We start from the raw sequence: 21,146 nt of genomic DNA, 5'->3' as shown, positions 1-21,146 counted from the left end.
TCCTTTGCAGCGGCACGAAGTTCCCAAAATCTGCTGTTAACATTTTCCTACTGCACTTAAGTGCCACCCTACACTAACTAAAATATATTTGGAGTATGTTTAGTACCGAGCAATAAGCTGAAGCACAAGCAATCGAATATAAAACTCTTTATCCTACATTTAAGTACCACCCTAAAGCATATAATAAGTAATCGTTTGCATTGCTGCAATAACATTTAAAGCCTAATTCCTTCGGACAATAGTGGCTACGCCTTGTTTTACACAGCTTGTTGACAAATGCAATTGCCTTGCATGACTGTACAATTTATTTGTATTGAAATATAATATTTGAGTCGCGTTCGCTGGAATTAGATGAAGCGTGCATTGCATTACTTCTAATTAAAATATGAAACAATAATAAATAAGCGCAGCTATCGAATGGGTTTGTCTGAAAACAGCGTGCCCGTCACTGCTGGACGTTCTTTGTTACTCAAATGGCAAGCGAATACTATTCGGAGAATAGTGGAAAAATGTAGGGTAGCAGAAAATAAATCAATATATGTATGTATGTGTAAGTGGTTAGATAAGAGCGAGGAAATTCTTTTGAAGTTGCACATCCCCAAATTGATTCATGACTCAACGGGAACATTATACTGATTTCTATATTTTTTCCATGGACTCTTGGACTGTAAAGCCTGAGTGCTTGAAAGAAAGATCACTATCACTATAATATCATCCGACTGAAACGAGTCAAAGCTCCGTTGATCTTATGCGGTCTAGCACTAGACAACTGTGCTCCGCAACTGCGAGATCCCTTTGATTCAGAGTGAAACGGAATAGATTCATTGAACCCCATACTATCTTCCCTGATATTGCTTTCAAGGCGTCTAACCAAATGTGTAGTAGTTTCAAAGTATCGACAAAACATACTTAAGAGCCTCTTAAGTCATTCATAGAAGTTTTGTCATCTCAAAAGTTGGGTGTTTCTACTATCCAATGGGGTCGCAGCTGCCTCTGTCGATGGAAACTCGTTGAAATGTAATCTTATCTACCCCACCTTAATCTAAGTCTATTAAATCGCTTGAATGCAAAGAACTTTCATGAATAAACGTGTGGGAATAAATTAAAGGCTGAATATGGTTGAATCTAATGCTAAGTTTCGACTGAGGAACTTCACCGTAGCACTAACGCTAGGTTTTGACTTAAGCAAGTACATAAAATTAATTGACTGACCACAAAAAAGTGGAATATTTGGATGAAGACGTGCTTCCATACTTAGGACCTCAGACTGCTGCTATGCAGTTAAGACTTTTATAGCTGAATGTTGCACTGATGCGACCCCAATTACTTAAATTTCATACCAGCTCTCTGAGAGTAATATTGAAGTAAGTGAATATAGTAGGTGAGAATAGAATTTTCACAGCGTCGTAATTGAAGTGCAGGGAGCTCGAAAGCAGAATTGCGGCTATTCGAAATGCAGCGTTAGCATTTATGGCGACAAGTTACGATCGCACATAATCCCAACACTAAATGCTCGTTACAAAGTACTGAAGCAGGAGGAAGAGTGTAAGTCTTAGTAGCACTAAGATCTTGGACACTCTAACGAAAGGGATACCCAGAGTATATTTTAAACCGTTACGAATAAAGAATATACTTGGTAACTGGCATATAGAGATCAGTTAATTGGTGGAAATCTCCAGCTAACTAATTTAAATAATTTGTCAATATTTGTTCTCACGACAGTGAGCTCTACATAAATTCTATGGATCACAATTTTCATCTGACTAAGGACTGTTAACTCGGCCGCATTCCTTAAAATTATGAAGAATATTTTCTGCAACTAAAAAGCAAAAACAAGAATCAAATTAACACAGAAGGCGATTAAGCCAAATCTTTTAACCGATATAATGAGATTAACGATCGCTTAATCTGAGTGGAAGAAATTGGCTGTCAATATGTGCTAAGGATCTATAAAACTTCACGAACTTTTCAAAAACGTTCGCGTAAAAACCTTTTACAGTGTTTGGATGAAGGAAAATGTTTTCGCTCTATTGTATACTCTATAAATACTGCTCTGAAAGTTCTAACGTCAAGTGAAAAAGAGAAGAAGAAGACATACTTTGTATGATTGGAGTATTTTCTTTTATAGACAGGTTAGAATATTAGAATAAATGTTTTCTTGCATGCTGGAAATGGTGACACTGAGGCAGCAGTCATACCAGGTTGCCTCTCAACTGCATTTACCTTTATTTTTTTATTAGTGAGAGGTTTCTTAGATCTTTTAACCTTTAACTGGGGACGTGACAAATTTATAACACTATAAAGGACGCGTAGTCTCACAGGCTACTACTTTCAAAGTAGTTTTTTGTTGTAAAAATCAATTTAAATATTTTAAAACTCCGTTTATTTTTAACCTTTGGTATGTAATAAAATATCGAACTAGTTTTAATCAGCGGTTTTAATATGAAATATTAAAAAAAATACAATGAACACTTAATGGTACTTTGGGAAGTGGTCAATTCTGAGAATTTGCAAAACGCGCGACGCCTGTGAGGCTACATGTCACCAGTCAGTTAAAGGTTAAGCTAGATCTGGCAGATATCTCTTAAACAACTTTATTGTATTTCTTTATAAAAAGTGAAGATTTGTCTGTATTGTCAAGATTATCAAAAAGTGAGGTTCTTACTGATCTAACTTAAATAATGTGTTGATCTAATATTAAAATATCGTTCCCTTTGGCACTAACATACGCTAATTAAATAGTTTCACTTGCTACTCATTAACAACTTTCATTGTCACGTGTTCCTTTTGCCACTATAAATATTCCTTAAACTTTTTTTCAGTGTACCAAACAACTTATTGCCAAGCGTTGCGCTTTGAACTGGTTCTCAAGCAAGTAGTCTACATAAACAACATATATGAATGTGTGTACATAATAAATACTTCCGTCACTGCAAATAAGTCATGAGTGCGACAATTATTATTATTCTATCACATTTGGCTCAATGAGCCAATACACACACGCACAAGTCTATTAATTTCTATAAAAACACCGCTATGTGGCGCAGTGTGTACGCATGTTTTTCTTTAATAAATAAAAGTTAGTTAGACAGGCGAGTACTTGTCGTAATTCGAACCAGAACAACAAGTGTTTGCGACTGATTGGGCGTGTCGCATGCTGTACAAAGCCAAGCAACATATATTTGTATATTTATATATATACAATATATGTATGCATTTGTGTGTGTGTATATTTGTTGTAGGTAGCGCGTTCCGCTATGCGCTTCCTGCTAACGGCAGGTAAATATTTACAAAACAATATATACATACATGCATATGTACATATAGTATGTTTAGAACGACAAAGTATCAGCAGTCGCTTATGTCACTCATACGCCCGGGGGTCTGAAAAATTCTTACAAGCATTTAAGCTCTGTTTGGCCTTCCGCCGGTTCGAAAGTGTGTATTTATTTGAGTTACATAAACAATTGAGCGCCAATACAGAGTTCGAGGGATTTAATTTTTTATTTCTTTTATTAGTTTTTGTACGCGCTGGCGTTATCTGTGATTTGTGCGCGTTATTCGAATCTCAATTTCAAAAAAATTCTTTTGTCGCATGCAGCCGTGTGCGCAGAATTTTAAAGACTACACAGTCGCTTTGAGCTACACTTCGTCATATTTAAATTCTTTGTTTTTGCTTTTATTCGCCACCTTCTTGCTTTGTCTGTCAGCGTTATTCGTAACGTAATTGATTTCGCTCGAAAATTATTTGGAGCACTTGGCGCCGAATTAAAATTATGTGTCGTAATAATTTCAGCACTTCAAGTGCAAATGAAAATAAAACAATGAAATTGTATATTTCGTTTTATTTTCGAAATTATCGCATCCAAACGGCTTATTCAGTTCATGTGACGCCTTTCGGCACTTGACTCAATCATTTTCATTTTCTTTTTATTAACGCGCAGTGTCTGTGTTTCTGCTTTCTGTGGCATGTGCGCTTCGGAATTCTAACTACCCGATTTCAATTTCGATTTTTCATTACTTTTTCTTATATTTCTATTACTTGTACGTGCCGAGCATGCCCAGTAAATTGTTTTTATATTTTCGAAAGTCTTATAAGCATTTGTTAAGTAAGCACTTATGCACATGTGCTTCTAATGCGCATTCTAACGATTCGCCGTCTATTTGAATTGATTTTCGAAGTCATTCGATAATCGCGAAAAAGAAACAAAATGGTTTCAGTAATAATGTTTCAATATCTACTGTGAATAGTCATAAATTAATGGACTGCCATCGGTTCCACATTGAAATCAGAAAAGCAAAATTATTGTTGATTCACAAACTGATGAAACAACAAACCAATGAATGTCAATATGTGGAAAAAAATTTCGAAAAACTCGAAAATAAATGAGTAAGTACAAAGCTCAAGTAAACGCGGATAAGGCATTCGCTTTCAAATTGAATATTTATATCCTTTCACCACGAATGTTTCAAGACCGAAGTTTAGAATTCTAAAACAAATCGAATTATAGTCGGATATTCGTTACATAAAAAGAGGCGTGGTTAAACAACCCTTTCCTCTATTTTGTGACGAGCTTGATCGTGTATGTAAAAGACATTTTGCCATAAATTTATGAGAGCGACAGATTGCAAAAATAACTAGCTGTGAACGATTGAAATTCATCATATCGTTTTCAGCTATGTGGGCGTGGTTGAAATCCGATTTCAAGCTATTTTGGTCGTTAATAAATTAGTATACTTCGAACTTTTTCTAGGCTGGTCCAGTTTACCAGCGTAATCTCAACTGAACATGGTTTCTCAAATAAAAATTACAGCAATCCATCCATTGAATATTTATATTTAATCTCCCGTGTTTAGAACTTGTATATATTAAGCTCTCCAACCACCTTGTCGTTACTTATGTCTATATTTATCCAATTCATCCAATTTTCACTTTTAAAACAGGTTCAGATCAGTAAATGGGCTTTAACGTTCTACGAAATATTGGAGAATCGAACAGTTTTCTTATGTTGATTATCTTAATCATCTATAAAATTTGTCGGGTATTTTTCTCATATCAGAACCACTTTTGCAATAAATCATAATTGGATAAGGATAGTAGTTTTTTTTGGTGGAACATTAAATTAAAATATGCATGTAATATACATATAATCCCACAGATTTAAGAGCTAGTAACTCTAGTTGAAATCGAATTCGTCGCTAATGCATTAAGTTCAGCAGCTTTTTAATAACCGTTTTATAATCTGAGGCCCATGATGACCCATGCATTTCGTCTTTGAGCAAGTTAAACGTGGGTTAAAAATTCCCGAATTTTTCATCTCCCGGAGTACTAGTAGAACATTTCTACTGTAAGCTTTTTGTGGTAGAGTAGGTTTCATGATGTTATAATCATCAATCTTCCGAATAGCGAGTTACGGATCGCACAAATAATTCGAAGACCAACAACTAGTCACATCGGAAATGTATAAGTTCTATGACATGGAGCCTGAAATTACAAAGCATCTGCTTTTAGATTGCTTAGCAATCTATAGACGCAGCAACAAGGCCCTAAGAGACACTCATATGAACCAAGAATTCATAGATTCACCAGCACCAGCATCCTTGAACATATAAGTGAGCTTGGTCTAAGTCAGTCCTTTTGCAAGAGGAGAAGGCACAATAGACCAAGAGTCACAGTACATATCTCAAAAGCTTTATATTTTGATAGTCGGTGAAGACTGCCCCAAAAGCAGTAACTGTTAGATTGCTGGAGCAGAAATTATTCCTGCAGACACGTCAGAAACATTTCTAAAGAATAGCATGGGCAATCCCAATCAAGACATATAAACTGTTATTCACAAAGAGGTTACTTGTATTCACTACTTTATTGTAATTAATATCATCGAGGTCAGAAATCCGTCTGTAGTAGTCTCGAGTTCTTTGAAACAGCTTGTTTTCTGGACTTACTGTTTGGGCAACTCTTCGGCGATTCTTTTAATAACAAACTGGGAATTGAGATCAATGTTCACAATAAATGGTCACAAGAAAAAAAATGAGAATATTGTTTTTCAAGATTCGATGTTTGAATGGTAGTTTTAAATATAAAGGAAGGCTAAGAGACCTTAATACCCAACCCTTAGTTTTCCTTAAGAATTTAGGTGAAATGCAGTTGAATTTTGTTATAATTTTTTTCTTTTGCTTTCGAAAACACGATTTTGAACTCATGCGCTTTTGCTTGTAACCACATTCGTAGTGACAAAAGCGTGTAAAGTAACCAGCTATAATTTGATTTATTAAATTTGCGTGCCCGGATACAATTAAGAACTCCAGAATTTGTATGGTAGCTAATACTTCAAACGACAATAATGTGTTTCTTTTAACTATTCGACAGCTGCGGCATAGCTAATTCATAATTACCACTCGTTCTTTTTAATAATTTAAATTCTTTGTCTCACAGTTGAAATCTTTATAGCCACAGAAATGCTATAAGCTGAGGTTTCATAATATTTGAATTGTTGAAATTTTTAATTTTTGGCACGAATTGATTACCCTGCCGCTTGCCCTGCCGCCAATAGCTACCTGATATAATCTATTTTGATGGCAGTACGTGCTTTGAGTGCTTTAGCAACAACTCAGAGTACATGTCATACATATATATTATATACTATATATATAGTATATAGCATAATATATATAGACTTACATATTTACATATATATTTATATACGTATATATTCTTATATACAAGCACAAGTATATAGTATATGTAAATTTCGTAAAAAGTTTTAAAGGCAACAGGAAGAAAAGATGTGTCTGTGCGTCAATCATTTCTCCATTTATGGTGAATTTACTACGAAACTAGTTTCAGGTAATAAAAGGAAGCCCAGGAAGTTTAATCAAATTGAATAGGCATTAATTTTAATATTTTTATGCTCTTCTTATTTAACTTTTTCCTTTTAAATACTCAACGAAGCGTTTATGAACAGCTATGCAGCCAAACCTGCCGAAGCTAACGACTGCGAGACTGTGAAATAGTAGACTAGCACGCTACTGCTAGCAACCACTGTTTACTTGGTGCATGTCCCGGTAAGAAAAATCAGTTATTTCATATCAACTTCCTAAGACTGGTCGGCTTTTTTATAATTAAAAAGAAATGATAAAACCAGACGAGGCCTTAACTTATGCCGATTGGGCTTTTGAGCTGAGTTAAATGAAAATTATGATAATATGAATAAGAAGTATACAAGCGTCAAACAAGTGGATCAAATTAATGAGAATTCAGGAAATTTATCTACTTTTAAATTCTATGGAGTAAAGGGCAGTTAAAATTTTTAATCTGACATCATATAGCCTAATGGATCATGTACTGTATAGACCTGAATTTATAATTCATGCTCGTTTAACTGAGGCGCTCACTTGATCTTAGTTAAATGATGTATTACTTAGAAGAACCCTCAAATTCCTTTCACCGCGCGATTCTATTCGATATAATATTCCTAGTAATATCATTTATATTCAAGTTAACGGCAATATTTCTAGGTTTTGGCATCATAATTAGAGTAACAAAATATGAGGAAGCTACAGACAGCGAGAGCTTGTATATTGAGCAATTGATGGTGTTAACTCTTCTCAACTATATATATATTTCTATGAAATACTTCTCATAGATCTCATAGAGAATGAACTGTTTTTCCATCTACCAAAATTTCTACTTACAACTTTGATTCTATAGATTAAGGGATTGATTTTCTATGACATTACCACCAGCAACTTTTTCATTTATTAACATCTTCAGACAGACAAGCATGACTGAATCGACTCGCTATATAGTATAAGTATATTTTATAAGGTCTCCGACGCTTCCTTCTGGACATTACAAGCATCGTAGCAAACTTAATATACCCGGCTCAGAGTTATAAATAAAAGAAGGACCAATTTATTTTCAGAATCCAGTTTGTACGAGATGAACCAAAAGTCTCGCACTACAAAGTATCATAGATACTTCAAAAACTCACAAGTTTACTGCGTAAGGATTTGCCATTGACAAGTTAGCTTTATAATAATAGGAAAGAATCGATTAGAATAATGCAACTTCAGCGAAATAGATTTCACGGAAGAAGTATGTGAATCAGATTAGTTTTGGAACCATTTGTAAAGAACGTTCTTAAAACAGTGGGGTTTTCGTCAGCAAATTGGACCAATATTATTAACCAGACAAGCTCTATAATATCAGAATTGTAGGCGTTGTAGTCGTCACTTTTCCTACAAGGTCTTGCAATTTCTTTCCTCAGTACTAGAGGTAGTTAGTTTATGTTCATTTAAACCGATTAATATACCATGCATGTAATCGGTATTTATGTGACGGCAGCCCACATACATACATATCAAAAAGCGATAATAAAATAATACGCTTTTTACAGTAAATACTTCCGTAATTAATGCCACATAACACACAACGATAAAATAAACCGACTCGCTAGGCAAAATCAAGACAAATTTATGCACACATTTAGTACTGAAAACCGAAACAATAACTTGTAAATGCAGATTAAGCCAAGCAAGCGTTTAAGTGGCCGATCAAAAGCTCAACAGACGCAGTTGATTACTGCTGATTACACTTGATTACGGGGCGACATAAAAGCGCACAACTAAATACTTTACGATTATCTGCGCACTCAAGTCACACCTACTCGTTTGTCTGTACAAATATTTACAAAATTCACAATTATTCCAGAATATTAATATGCAAGGCAGGCAATAATTGTATTAGCGACAGCTTTAAATATCTAATCATAAATGTGCGCATATAGGCGATAGTCATTACAACGTGGTTACACCTTGATCGACAGAAATGGTTCCGTGTTTTTGTTTACAAACCGAAATTCGCATTGAAAGCTTACGCAAATGGCTAAGACATGGCTCGTTTATTCACGTTCTACTATTGTTTAGAAATTATTTTTATTACTATTATTATTCAATGTTATGTTTGTTATTTTATGAGATTTTTATGCTATCGAAAGGCATTCGCGCACCAGCTAATATAATATTTAGCCCTTCCTTTTGCATTACGAATTTTAAGTTTTATTCCGACTTTTTATTATTTAAAACTTATTTGCTTTTGAATATCACAAAAAGCAGTGTCACAGCGTCACAGCGTCTTTCTAATAGCGGCTGATTGTTGCGATTTCAATCGTGATTGACGTACGATTGATGCCTTTGGTGAAGTGCAATAAATTAAATTAAATATATTTTAAAATATACATAAATCAAATATGACATTTTATTAACTACAAGGCAGCGAAACCTTCGGCATTACAGCTATTAGACCAAATCATCGCTATAGTAAAAGTATTTCAATTTAATAAAAAATACTGTAGGTCGTTGCCAAACCTCATCGAATTGGACTTCTATTTGCTGCCGCGTTCAACGAAATTGCTCCATTTTTTCACCAGCGATTCTTTTCTACGCCCAACCTTCAGCGCAATGCACTCTGTGAAGAAAGTTGGCGCTAAGGTAATTGCCAATACTAAGGCCTTCTAAGAAGTAAAACTGAGCAATCGAAATGACATTGCAAGATGGAAGGATCGTTATAATCGGTGTATCACATTTGAGTTTGCTCAAAAATTCGAATTGCGACAAGCAAATATGTTTTACTTCAACAAAAGTTACGAACTTTTCACTCTGTGTCTTGCATGTGTCAAATACATTATAAGAGGAGTTAAGTTTACAGATTGACGGCTCTCAATCATATATGCTATAATTATGCGCAGAAAATGAACTGATAACCAATAACAGATGTTTAACAACACCCAAAAAGATTACATATTCTTTTTTAGTGGCACTTGTTAACAAATTTTGATTGTTTTGGTTTTCAGATCCCTACAAAGGGTTGACAGCTCAGTGGAAATTTTTGTGATACTTTTTTCAAAATGATTTGCAAATTTAATATCAATAATTTTTTTAAAATTCTTTTTAATATTTTAAACATTGTCTGTATTTCTTTTGTTTAGTGTTTTCTTCTGGTTGCGACGTCACGCCACAATCAGCTGATTGTCAAATAGTAAAGTCAGTGACTCTTGAACGAAATGCATAATCTTTCTCTTTTTAAATCCAAGAGTTAGCCGTTCAGATTTTCAGAAATTTGTTAGATTTAATTGAGCACAACAATATATCGTCACCTAAAATACAAAATAACGTAACAACATTTTCGGAAACTTACAGGGGAAAGAATAGAACACGTTATAAAATGGAAGATACGTGAAGCAAAATTTAAACATTGGTTAAAACAGGGTTATATCTGATAGCAGAATCTAAAAATGTTGGACATATGTACTTATATGTATGTACTTTGAAGTAGTAGATCGTAATCAGTGAAACACTCAATTTCGAATTTTTTGATCATACGTTATTTTGCATTTTAGGTGACGATATATAAATATATGTGCATTTTTTATTGAGCTATAAATTTATAAAATATTTCGAATTTGTCTCTTTATATTTTAAACTTTGATAAAAGCTATTGCAAACTGACATAAAGTGTCAATAAAAATCACAACGAATAAATTTAAAGTAAATATACATACATATGTACAGACCATATTATATATATTTGTGACCTAAATCTAAGCAGATTATTTATGAAGAGCAAAATTTGCTCGATGGCTACAAACGGTTTCCTAAAAATTAGCATACGTTTTTGGCACGAATCTAATTGTTATCAAGCTTAAAAATCATGCAGAAAGCAACGAAAAGTAGAGCGATTGAAATATGTATATACTTACATATGTACATCATTTAAACACAATTTAGAATTCATAGAATTTTGCCTCTCACGTTTTGTCAATTTCGATAATTCGACGCGATTATTAACACTAAATTAACTTCAAAGCTGTTTTAATTCGCTGGATTTGATCAGGTTCATCATTTTCGTCTTGTTATGTATTTTATTTTATGCCTTAAGCCAGCAGCTTCTTATATTTGCATATTTTTTTTGTGACTATTGGTGCTTAGCTTCCAAAACTTATTAAAAACCATTTATACTAAAAGCTATTTATCTTAATAATTCTGGGTAAGAATGTGCGATTGGCTAGTTTTTGTGAATGAAATGAATTAAAATCGCTTGTTGCCACTCACAAGCGGAATCGAAATCAAGAAAACGGAAACCTAACGAGAACTGAATGTACAGAAGCATACATACATATGTATACCATATGTATATGTATGTAGGAAAAAATAATAAAAAACAAATCGAGATAAATATTGCCCAGATAAAATGTATGAGAAGCTTGCCGGCAAAGTAAATGGAAGTGACAAAAAAATTCATTCACGAAAGCAAAATATGAAAAATATCCATTTCGAAGATGACAACATCGGCTTCTGAATTATAGCAAAGGTGATGAAAAAAATCCCTTTAATATGATATCAATGTGATTTTATACAGTTCTATTTTACAATTTAGGTTTAACTTGCATAGCAAAACGAAATAAAGGCATTGCAAGTACTAACTTTCTATAATCACTGGTACATTAGAGTAGGGACTTAAAAATTCAAAGTTATGAGTTTTAAGTCTCAACTCATAGATTTTTGGTACTGGGAAAAAATTTAGTTAAATTTTTCTAGTTTTATAAGCCTATTCGAAAGGTTTTTATTGTTGTGATAGAGGTAGAAAAATTTCGCAAATAATTTTAAGGAGGAATGTTTCCGAGTTGACAGTTCTTGGCAGTAAAGAATTCAGGTTCATTCCGTTTTCGTAAATACGCCTGCCTTGGCAATGGCATATGCTACAGAACCAACACATATTTATGGGCGACATATTTGAGAGTAGTAGTATTGATTTTTTCATTGGTGGCGTTTTTTACGTGGCGGGTTCTAAACCCAGCGCACAACCTTGGGCAAGGATGATTCGCTTTCTCACTTTGGCTCTTCTTCAAACGGATGTTTTTTGGCTACCCAGAGAATACTTGGTTTAAGATCGGAAGTCGTGAGCTGTTTGAGCCATATGTAAAAAAAAATCGTTTCTGGCCACTACCGCGAATTTATACACATGCCTTCATGCTCCCGCGGCTATAACCGCGTAAGCGCTGTCTACGTTAATTGTCAGCTAAATTAACACTTTTGGCCCCATATAAGTCTAGCGATCGCTAGATAATCTCACGCACTTTAATTTTTAAAATACAGTCCAATTTTTGAGAAGATAGGGTTCAAAGATCTTGACTCGCACTCCTTGAATCATACAAGAGTCTTGTTTTTTATACAAATCTGTCTCCACAGCAGATTTGTTATGCGTTTATAACATTTCCTTAGTCCGTATATATCTGGCTTCAAGAACTGTGACATAAAAATAGTGAATTTGAAACTGTCCATCTCTGATCAGGCGAGATCTCCTATGCAAATCTAATATACCACGTTTGTGAATTCATTTCTGAAATTGCCATGATATTATTATAAATCATAAATAATTATTTATTACACATTTTATTATATACATATAATAACATAAATAAGCGCACAAAGATTGCAAGCAAAGGTCAGACAATTAATTTGTCTTATGAAATATTCATTGAATGGCGCTTATTAATTTTGAATATTTAATATAATTTTGACATTTATATTTCAGAGTTTGTTTCAATAATAAAATAATAAAATGAAACTGTCTACATACATTTGATAGAGGCTATAAGATGCTGTAGGAATTCTAATATCTGCTATTTTATATGATTTATTGGCATTTGCGCTTGTGCAGTGCGAAAATGAGTAATTAACTCTCCTCGCTGTTTTCTCCTACACAAAATTCGTGTTCGGAATAATTAACGGTAATTAATTTATTTTGCAATTTGCATAAAAGACTTAAATACACGTGATTGACTTTAAAGTCGTTTAATCGATAATACTATACATGGACACAACAGAAAAATTTGCTCAGAAGTTATCTCGTTTATATTAGAATGGATCAAGATTATAACGTTTCGAAAATTAGTTTTCAAATTGTTACCGATTAATTAAATTAATAAAATTTCTCTTTATTTTACTTTCAGTTTTCATCGTATGCCACACATCACCGCAGTATTTATATATATATGTATGTACATATTAAGCCATATCAAGGGTATTAAAACAGTCATGTCGAAACTAAATTCATTGCTTATTGTTGTAATTTGGTCTATTGTTTGGTAGTGCCTAAGCAACAAGCGTGTAAAAGGCATAGGAGAATTGCAAGATTAATTGTACAACATATTATAAGGTGTGCTTTTATAGAGAGCGCAATGTTACTAATTTGACGTTAAATTATTGACTGATGGAAACTTTTTCAAAAAAGCGGACTCTCTGTATAAATATAAAATACCGTTATAATCTGATAATAGGTGTTTAAAATTCGAAAAAGCTTGGAGAGTAGTGGTATAAATCAGAAAAAACAAACTGGCATAAATATAAGTAACTTGTTTAAATAAAAGAAACTGGTATAAATAAAATTAACTGGTATAATACAAATTAAATGGTGTAAATAAATAGAGGTAGAATATACTATGGTTATGCGACTTTGTAAAAAGTGTTTTAAATTAAACAATGCTTGGAGAGTAATGAATCGAACAAATTGACTAGTATAATACAAATTTGGTATAAATAGAATAAACTGGTATAAATAAAGACAGACTAAAACGCGATTATCCCACTTGGTGAAGGGTGTTTTAAAATCAACAAAGCTTTAATAGAATTGAACAAACAGATGGTATAAGCTGGTATAAATTATATAAACTGGTATTTACGGTTATGCGAACTTGTGAAAGGTGTTTTAAATTAAACAAAGCTTGAAAAGTAATAAATCGAACAAGCAAGTGATATATATAATCAAACTGGTATAAATAAACAGAGAAAGAATATATAGCGGTCATGCCACTGTGTGGAGGAAATCACTTACCCTATTATACTCAGTTCTTTTTTTGGCGAATCGAATACTACAAATTTTTCATCACAAACATCTCACCTAATAATTTTCAATAACCCTAAAACACGGTTAAAATTGCTCGTGAGACACCCTGTTCATCATATTAACGGTTATGCTATGTATAAATATATAAAGTATGAACAGCATTTTCACCGACAATATTCAAAAGCAGCAGCTTTTAAGCGTAAACAGCGCTGCCACTTACAACTATTAACCTTTTCATTTTGCCACTAAGTCGATGACCTTAAATAATCACATGAAATGCGGTTAAGCGCGCAAAAACATTACTTCTTTCCTGCATTTTCCACTTTTTAAGCATTTTACTATTATTTACATTATACTACATTTTTGTTGCTTGTCTTTTGTTGATTTTGAGCCACCGGTTTTGTTGGACGGATTTCAGTGTGTCAACGCTGCTTTTTTGCTATACGCATGGAGCTGCCTAGCTACCTACTGAGCATTTGCGTATGTATGTATGGAGTATGCATAATTATTATTTTCCATATATACTCGTATTTTACCGTCACTATTGCTGTCATTGGCCTGAAGTTGTAATAAATTACAACAGAATTACTCATAAACGGGCGCGCTCAAGTGGTTGCCGGCCAAGTCCGAACTGCGGTGCGAAAGAAAAACGCACGAACGGTCCCAGCTGCAAATGAGCACACTGACATTCATACATATACATATGTATGTGTGTATTCATACATATGTGCGCATTAAGTCGCGTCGACTGTGGCTAGGCGTGCTTTTGGAGCACCCTAGCGGCCAACAAAGGTCAGCGTGGGGAAGTTGAAAAGACGTTTTGCTGCCGCCGCCGCGCCGCGCCGCCTTGCATGCAACCGTGACGAAAGCAAAAACTAGGCATTCATAATAAGCGTACAAGAGTTACTGCAATGTTTGCATAAAAGCTTTTGTCCGAATACAATAGCGCTCATTGCTTGTTTCCACCATTTCGGTTTTCGTTTTCTTTTCGTTTTTGTTGCTGCGCGCACAGTGGACAAGAGTGATGCAATATTGAAATTTGTTTGTGTGGAATTGAAGGTCATTATTTTTTCTGTCGTATGGCTCTCCGGACTTTCTTATTTCTGTTTCGTTGGCGAGTTTTTGTGGTGTCATATTTTACAAAAGCGTAAGAAAGGGATAGATAGATGCAGAATTGCACGAACACCGCATTGCAGAAGCTTAAAGTTTGTACTTCTTTATATTGTTAAATGGTAGATAATAAGACGCTTTAGGACCATTCTCGCAATGTCTGGTATAGGTCTTCAAGCAGCCATAGGTCACTTAAGTTCTGGTTAACTTCGCAAAGACTCCTTCTCACGGTAAAGAATCTTTTTTTAACCAGTACTGAACCGATTTATGACTGCTAATCAGATATTCCAGAGACTGAGAAAACGGCCCTGAGTGTGTTTGCTGCCTGCTAATGCCTAAGCAAAGTCATTTCCAAATTGGATAGAGCTATTATAACAGCAGTTCAACAGAACTTCTTGAAACAATTGATATCCAGAAGTGGCATTTGGTTGCATAACCTGAAGAAAACCCGTTAATACTGTCCTTTCCCATTTTATTCGGTTTTGCCCAATCGAAATGAAGGCAGATTTTTTCGACTTAAGACTGTCGAACTTTGAAAGGATTTCAAAAACCAAAACGGGGAAGTTTGTATGTCATTACAACAACAATATGGATAAGATAATACTTTAGTACCTTTCATGTAACCAAAAGGAACTCAAATCTTGATCTTTCAAAAAGCTTTGAATCGATTGTATTCTTAAAAAGTATTTGGATATTTTTTACCGTTACAGCAACCACAGACGATGCTATCAAGTTTTATATCTCTAAAACTATTTGAGAAATCTCAGTGTCTGATACGATAGAGCCTTATCACACGAGGCAACTTTTGTTGCGGCAACTCTTGGTTTATAGGCGAGGGGGCGACGAGGAGAGGGGAATCGCGCCGAGTTTCCAGTGTTCAGCAACTCGCTTTGTGTTCTTATTCGTAGCAATTCGCTGCGACGTTTTTCGGCATTTGTTCTTTCTTTCGTAGTTAGTTGCATTTGCGTATATTTTTTTGAAATTAATATTTTGAATATATTTAAAAAATTTAATTTCATCTTTTGAAATATGTATATATTCATAATATAATATAAATATTTTAGAAAATGATATGAGGAAAAAATCGAATTAATTAAAGATATTGTGAAATGTATGGAGGAAGCCATACAAATTGATTCAGACGATAGTAAAAAGGGTGATATATGTTTGTTTTAATAAATAAAATGTATTTCTTAATTGACAGAGCTGATTAATATATGTGATAGAGTCCCAAATACCTATAAGGAAAAAGAAGAGACAATGGGTTAGACAATGGGTTAAAGTAAAGTGAAAGAGAATGAGAAAAAAACTCGAGCAGAGTTTGATTTAGTACCATATAGAGCTTAAAAGCGAACCCAACTATGCCAAATTAAATAAAGTCGATCCCTTAAGAAGGATTTTTTTATTAGAATGTTAGCGGCTGTAGTTATTGAGAAGAAAGGCGGACATACTTAGTTTTGGATACTTAAAACGAAAGGGCGATTATCTCGGAGGCCGAAATCTCGTTGCAAAAGTTTTTTTTTTTAATTTGAGAAGAGTACAGTAATATAACATTAAATGAAAAATTTTTCTGTGAGAACAATTTATACAAAAACTTTTCTTACCCCAAAATAGTTATTAAAAAAACTTTTGAATGTAGGGATTTTTGTTTTTTTTTTTCAGACCCTTCGTAATTTAAAAAGGAAGAAGCTCAAGGTTAGGTTTGTCTCTAAAACGAACGTCGAAGAAAAATATTCTTCCTTTTTAGCCATTTTTATGTGTTCTATTTATGCTCACTTTATTAGAGGCAAAAAAAGCATCTAATCTAGAAAAGACATCTTGAAATTTTTTAATTGGTCAGTTTAAGAAGCTTTTCGAGTTCTAATGTATGCGCATGCTGTCAATGTGGGTCTCCTTTTTATCCATAAGGGAGAGAGAATAATCACAATTTGCTTTCTCTTTAAGAAAATATAATTGAAAATATTTTTCTTAATTGGATTATAAAGTTTTTCAAGTTCAGTGAAAGTGATAATAAGATAATACTCACATTATATCGAACATTCTTTGATTTTGGAATATCAACACTGTTTTGAAGAATTTTTTTCAAAATACATATGTATATTACATATATTGTGTCACTACCCTTGAAACCTGCCTCGTTGAACTATGGAGACCCCAGGCGAGTTCGTCTTGTTACACCGCATGCATTTAATTCTCAAGCGAGTGTTCGTTTGCTCGCTTACTTAAGAAAATATTAATATTACAGTAATTATCTAAAGGGTCGACTCTGAATTATACTGAAGATGTCTACAAGCCGAGTGGACGATATTTAATATGGAGTCACTGTTGCATGTACGAGTATGTATGTAAGTACACAAGCGAGTATGTGAGTGAGCATGTGAGTACTCGTTTGTGGGCAAGCATGTCGAAACCATAATTATGCTTTACATGGTTCATTGGGTTACCTCGAAAAAGGGTTAGTAAGCAAGCGCAAAACTATTGAAATGCTAACTATATGCAAAGGAAATTCAAAACAAAAAAAGAAAAAAGTGATGAAGAAAAACAAAAGCAGGCGAAAACAACAATGAGACAACTAGTGAAGACGCAACAACAAAAATATGTATGTATGATAATTAGATACATATATGCGTATATGGAATATATTATTTGTACATACTTATGTATACATGTGTACCTGTGTATATATACATATGAGTGCATTTGAGCCGTTTAGCGTTATTGGCGGTGTGCAGGAATGCATTCCGTATATACATACATACATATATATTTGTTAATATGTACGAGTATGTATTATATGTAAGCACATAAGTATGTATGTAAACGAATGTGGACCAAGTGCGCGGCGCTGGTCTATGCCAACGACCGAACAGCGCGCCAGACGTTCAATCGAAGAGCCAAACAACCGAGCAACCACATGATGGTTTCTGCTATTGTTTCGAACCCAGCTTTACCGCTGCAACGTTCACTTTTTCGCGGGGGCTTACCGAAGAGCGACTCACACACACACAAACACACCTACATACACATTTATTTATATGGTTGTTGTTGTCGGCTATTACGATCGAATTGAAGAAACGTGAGTTTGCATGAAAAGAGTTTGTATGAAGAAATAGGTTAGAGTACGAATTGGGGTTGACGAAGGCAAATGTGGAAGTGGGTATACAAAAAATTATAAAAAAAATAACGCTTGCGTTGCCAACTATTGTTTAATTTTATAGAAAACGAAAGTTCTTGCTTATTTGCATACGCGTGTGAACTTATGCGAAAGAGCGCAAAAACAACAACAAAACACTATAAAAAAAAAGCAAAATATGCGAAACAATACGAAAATATGCAAATTCGTCGATTCATACTTATGTACATATGTATGTATGTATGTATGTATGCTTGTGTGTTTGTATCGGACTGAATATTAAAGGCGAAGAAGTGACGCCTCTGCTAAATTTTAATGGACTTTTGTGTGTTTTACCGCTATTTAGTATTTGCTAAACTCAGCAGCTAATAAATTAAAACACTTGTAGCTATTTTGTCAACATTTGTTCGAATTTAAGTGTTGAAGAGTGCGAAAATGCCGAAGTAGGAAATCCATAAAAGGTGAATAAAAAGTTAAGCACTAACAAAATTAGTTGCAGATAAGCAGCGAATGAAGAAATAAAAACAAAACAAGAAAAAATGTGAACTTTGGTTGCACCAAGGCAATAATACCCCTCACAAACACAAAATGTTCCTTACAAGAACGGTCAGTTTATATGGCAGCTATATGCTATAGTGATCCGATCTGAACAATTTCTTCAGAGATTGCACTATTGTCTTCGACAATAGCATGTGACAAGTTTTGGTGCAGATATCTTATCAAATACAAAATTTTTCCATACAAGAACTTGATTTTGAGCGTTCAGTTTGTACGGCAGACCGATATGACTGAATCGATTTAGTTCGTCACGATAGTGTCTCTGACGCTTCCTTATGGGCGTTACAAACTTCTTAGTAAACTTAATATACCCACTTCAGGTTCTAGACAAAGCAGCATAAAAAAATTGTTGCTTTATTTTTTTCAAATTTATTCCTAAGTTAACGTTTAAGTCTCACATGCAGAAGGGAAGTGTTTGAAATACATATGTATGTATGTATGTGAAGCTAATCGGCGGCTAATGTATTATAGCAGAAAGAAAAGTACAAAAGTGTTTTTTTATCAAGAAACAGTTCCTAAAAATATTCCGGAGCTGTCTTTTGGATACCGTATTCATTTATGAAAATTGTCAATAATAGCTTTCCGATGAACAACATGCAATTTGAACTCCTAAGAGGGAATATCTATTTAGATATCAGCTTAATGTCACTGTTATATGAACCAAGTTTCTTAATAATAAACTCACATAGTATTATATTTGCACTATTAAAATACTAATTGATTCTATTAGACTGCGTTTTCAATGATGAATTTATTTTAACCAAGTATCAAACTTCGTGATTTTAGTTAGTTGAAACTCTAACGCATTTGAGTTCGATATATCGTTCTAAAAGTAGGTTTAGAAAACTCTATTAAAATAACAACGACGTGATATTTCTCAGTGGAGCTTGGAGATGTTCAATCGTAATACACAAGGATTTTCGCAGCACTATTTGACAATAGTTGAAATTTCACTGCATCATGTCACTCCAGAGTCTTACCGACTGACTCCAAAATGGACCGCAAAACGGGGAAACCTAGAGTAAACTTGAAATGTAATGGCGTCTTTATTCTGGGTTGCGCATGTAGTAATGTTCATCGCATATTTAAAAAGGTAACAGTGCCTATGAAATAATATGAGAGCAAATTTTGAAGGCTGAAATCTCTGAAAAATGACTCAAAGTAGAAGAAAGTGCTCTCTTATTAAAAAAGTATCACAAATCAGTACAAACGCTGACAAAATTGGATAAATTGAGCTCCAAATTGCTTGCACATCGCCAGTATTCTTGGTATTTTGTTCCCAGAATCCCTTTCATTGGAAATCGAGAAGATACACACTCTTCGTGAATGTCGAAATTGAAAACTTTAATGGAAGCATGTAGAGTCCTCTCAGTGACACGAAATTAACTTAATTTTAATTGGTCTTTATTTGAAACTAAGGCAACCTAGCATAAGCTTTGACTTCTTTGAAATGTTGATGTGAATATTATATTGAAATATTAATCTCCGTTTTTTTTAGAAATACAAAGGTTTCAAAATAATGAAGGAATTTTATGTCTATTCCAGATACTGCCATATACACGATACTAAGAAAAATCTAATAACTTTTATGTAGGAGTGAATTATGGTAAACTTTCAGTTAACCTGAAATCTGGTACAAATTAAAAAAAATTAATTAAGTTTCTGCGTTGGTATTCTTTATACATAATTCCGTTTCATTATTTTGGCTGTCAAAATTCATAAAACAATTTTGGAGGAATTATTAAATATGTGAAATCACTATTTAAGCCAATGGCATGTTTTTGTTGCAGCATAAACTCGAGTTTAAGGTTTGGCGTGCTTACTGAGTTAAGAGTTTAAGCAATGCAGAGGGTAATTATATATATTTTTAACAACAAAACCAACTTTTTAAAGTAGATTATCTTACTATATTCTGTTGTATAGAGATTTATTTTCATAAAAACAATAAAAGAGTGGTGTTTAAAGCAAATTAAAGAAAAAACTGCGCAATAAAAGTATAATAAAATATAAAACTGCAGCTCAGTTGCGAATTTCTTTGGGAATTTTCAATCAAAATAAATAAAACTAAATTTAAATTAATTTAAAAAAAAATAAAATTTGTTGAAACCAACCTTTTAAACGTTTTTGTTGTCGTCGGAAAGAATTCGTAATTGCTTTTCAAAACTCTGATTGTATGGCAATTGATTGGCGACAACACCACAAATTAGATTTGTCGTCAAGTTTTGTTGTTGATTTCGAATTTATTGATATTAAACACGCACACACCAGCACTTATAAAAGTCACATTTCAAATTAAGTAATTTCGTAGGATTTTTTAACACTCAGTAATGTAGTTTAGTAAAAAATATAATTCGACGGCACAAACATTAGTACGCTTAACACTCAAAAATTGTTCGTAAAATGAAATAATTTTTGAAATAATATGTTTTTGAAGTTTGA

General features: G+C 33.7%; 1 protein-coding gene across 12 annotated transcripts in view; it reads right to left on the bottom strand.

The window, feature by feature from the left end:
• The window catches only part of LOC126767909 (TLD domain-containing protein 2), a 313,504-nt gene that overhangs the window by 172,391 nt on the left and 119,967 nt on the right, over positions 1 to 21,146 (bottom strand). For 3 of the 12 annotated variants that reach the window (XM_050485633.1, XM_050485634.1, XM_050485635.1), the window contains exon 1: positions 20,819 to 21,045. The exons of 2 other annotated variants lie outside the window; for them this stretch is intronic. The gene's annotated coding sequence lies outside the window, so the exon portion shown is untranslated. Of the gene's footprint in view, positions 1 to 20,818; positions 21,046 to 21,146 lie in introns of those variants that run through there. 7 more of the 12 variants (XM_050485641.1, XM_050485642.1, XM_050485655.1 and 4 more) reach the window with 3 other exon arrangements.

Source organism: Bactrocera neohumeralis, chromosome 2 (assembly GCF_024586455.1).
Source record: "Bactrocera neohumeralis isolate Rockhampton chromosome 2, APGP_CSIRO_Bneo_wtdbg2-racon-allhic-juicebox.fasta_v2, whole genome shotgun sequence".
Lineage (NCBI taxonomy): Eukaryota > Metazoa > Arthropoda > Insecta > Diptera > Tephritidae > Bactrocera > Bactrocera neohumeralis.
The sequence above is the reverse complement of the archived record's forward strand: the minus strand, read 5'-3'. Positions and strand labels throughout refer to the sequence as shown.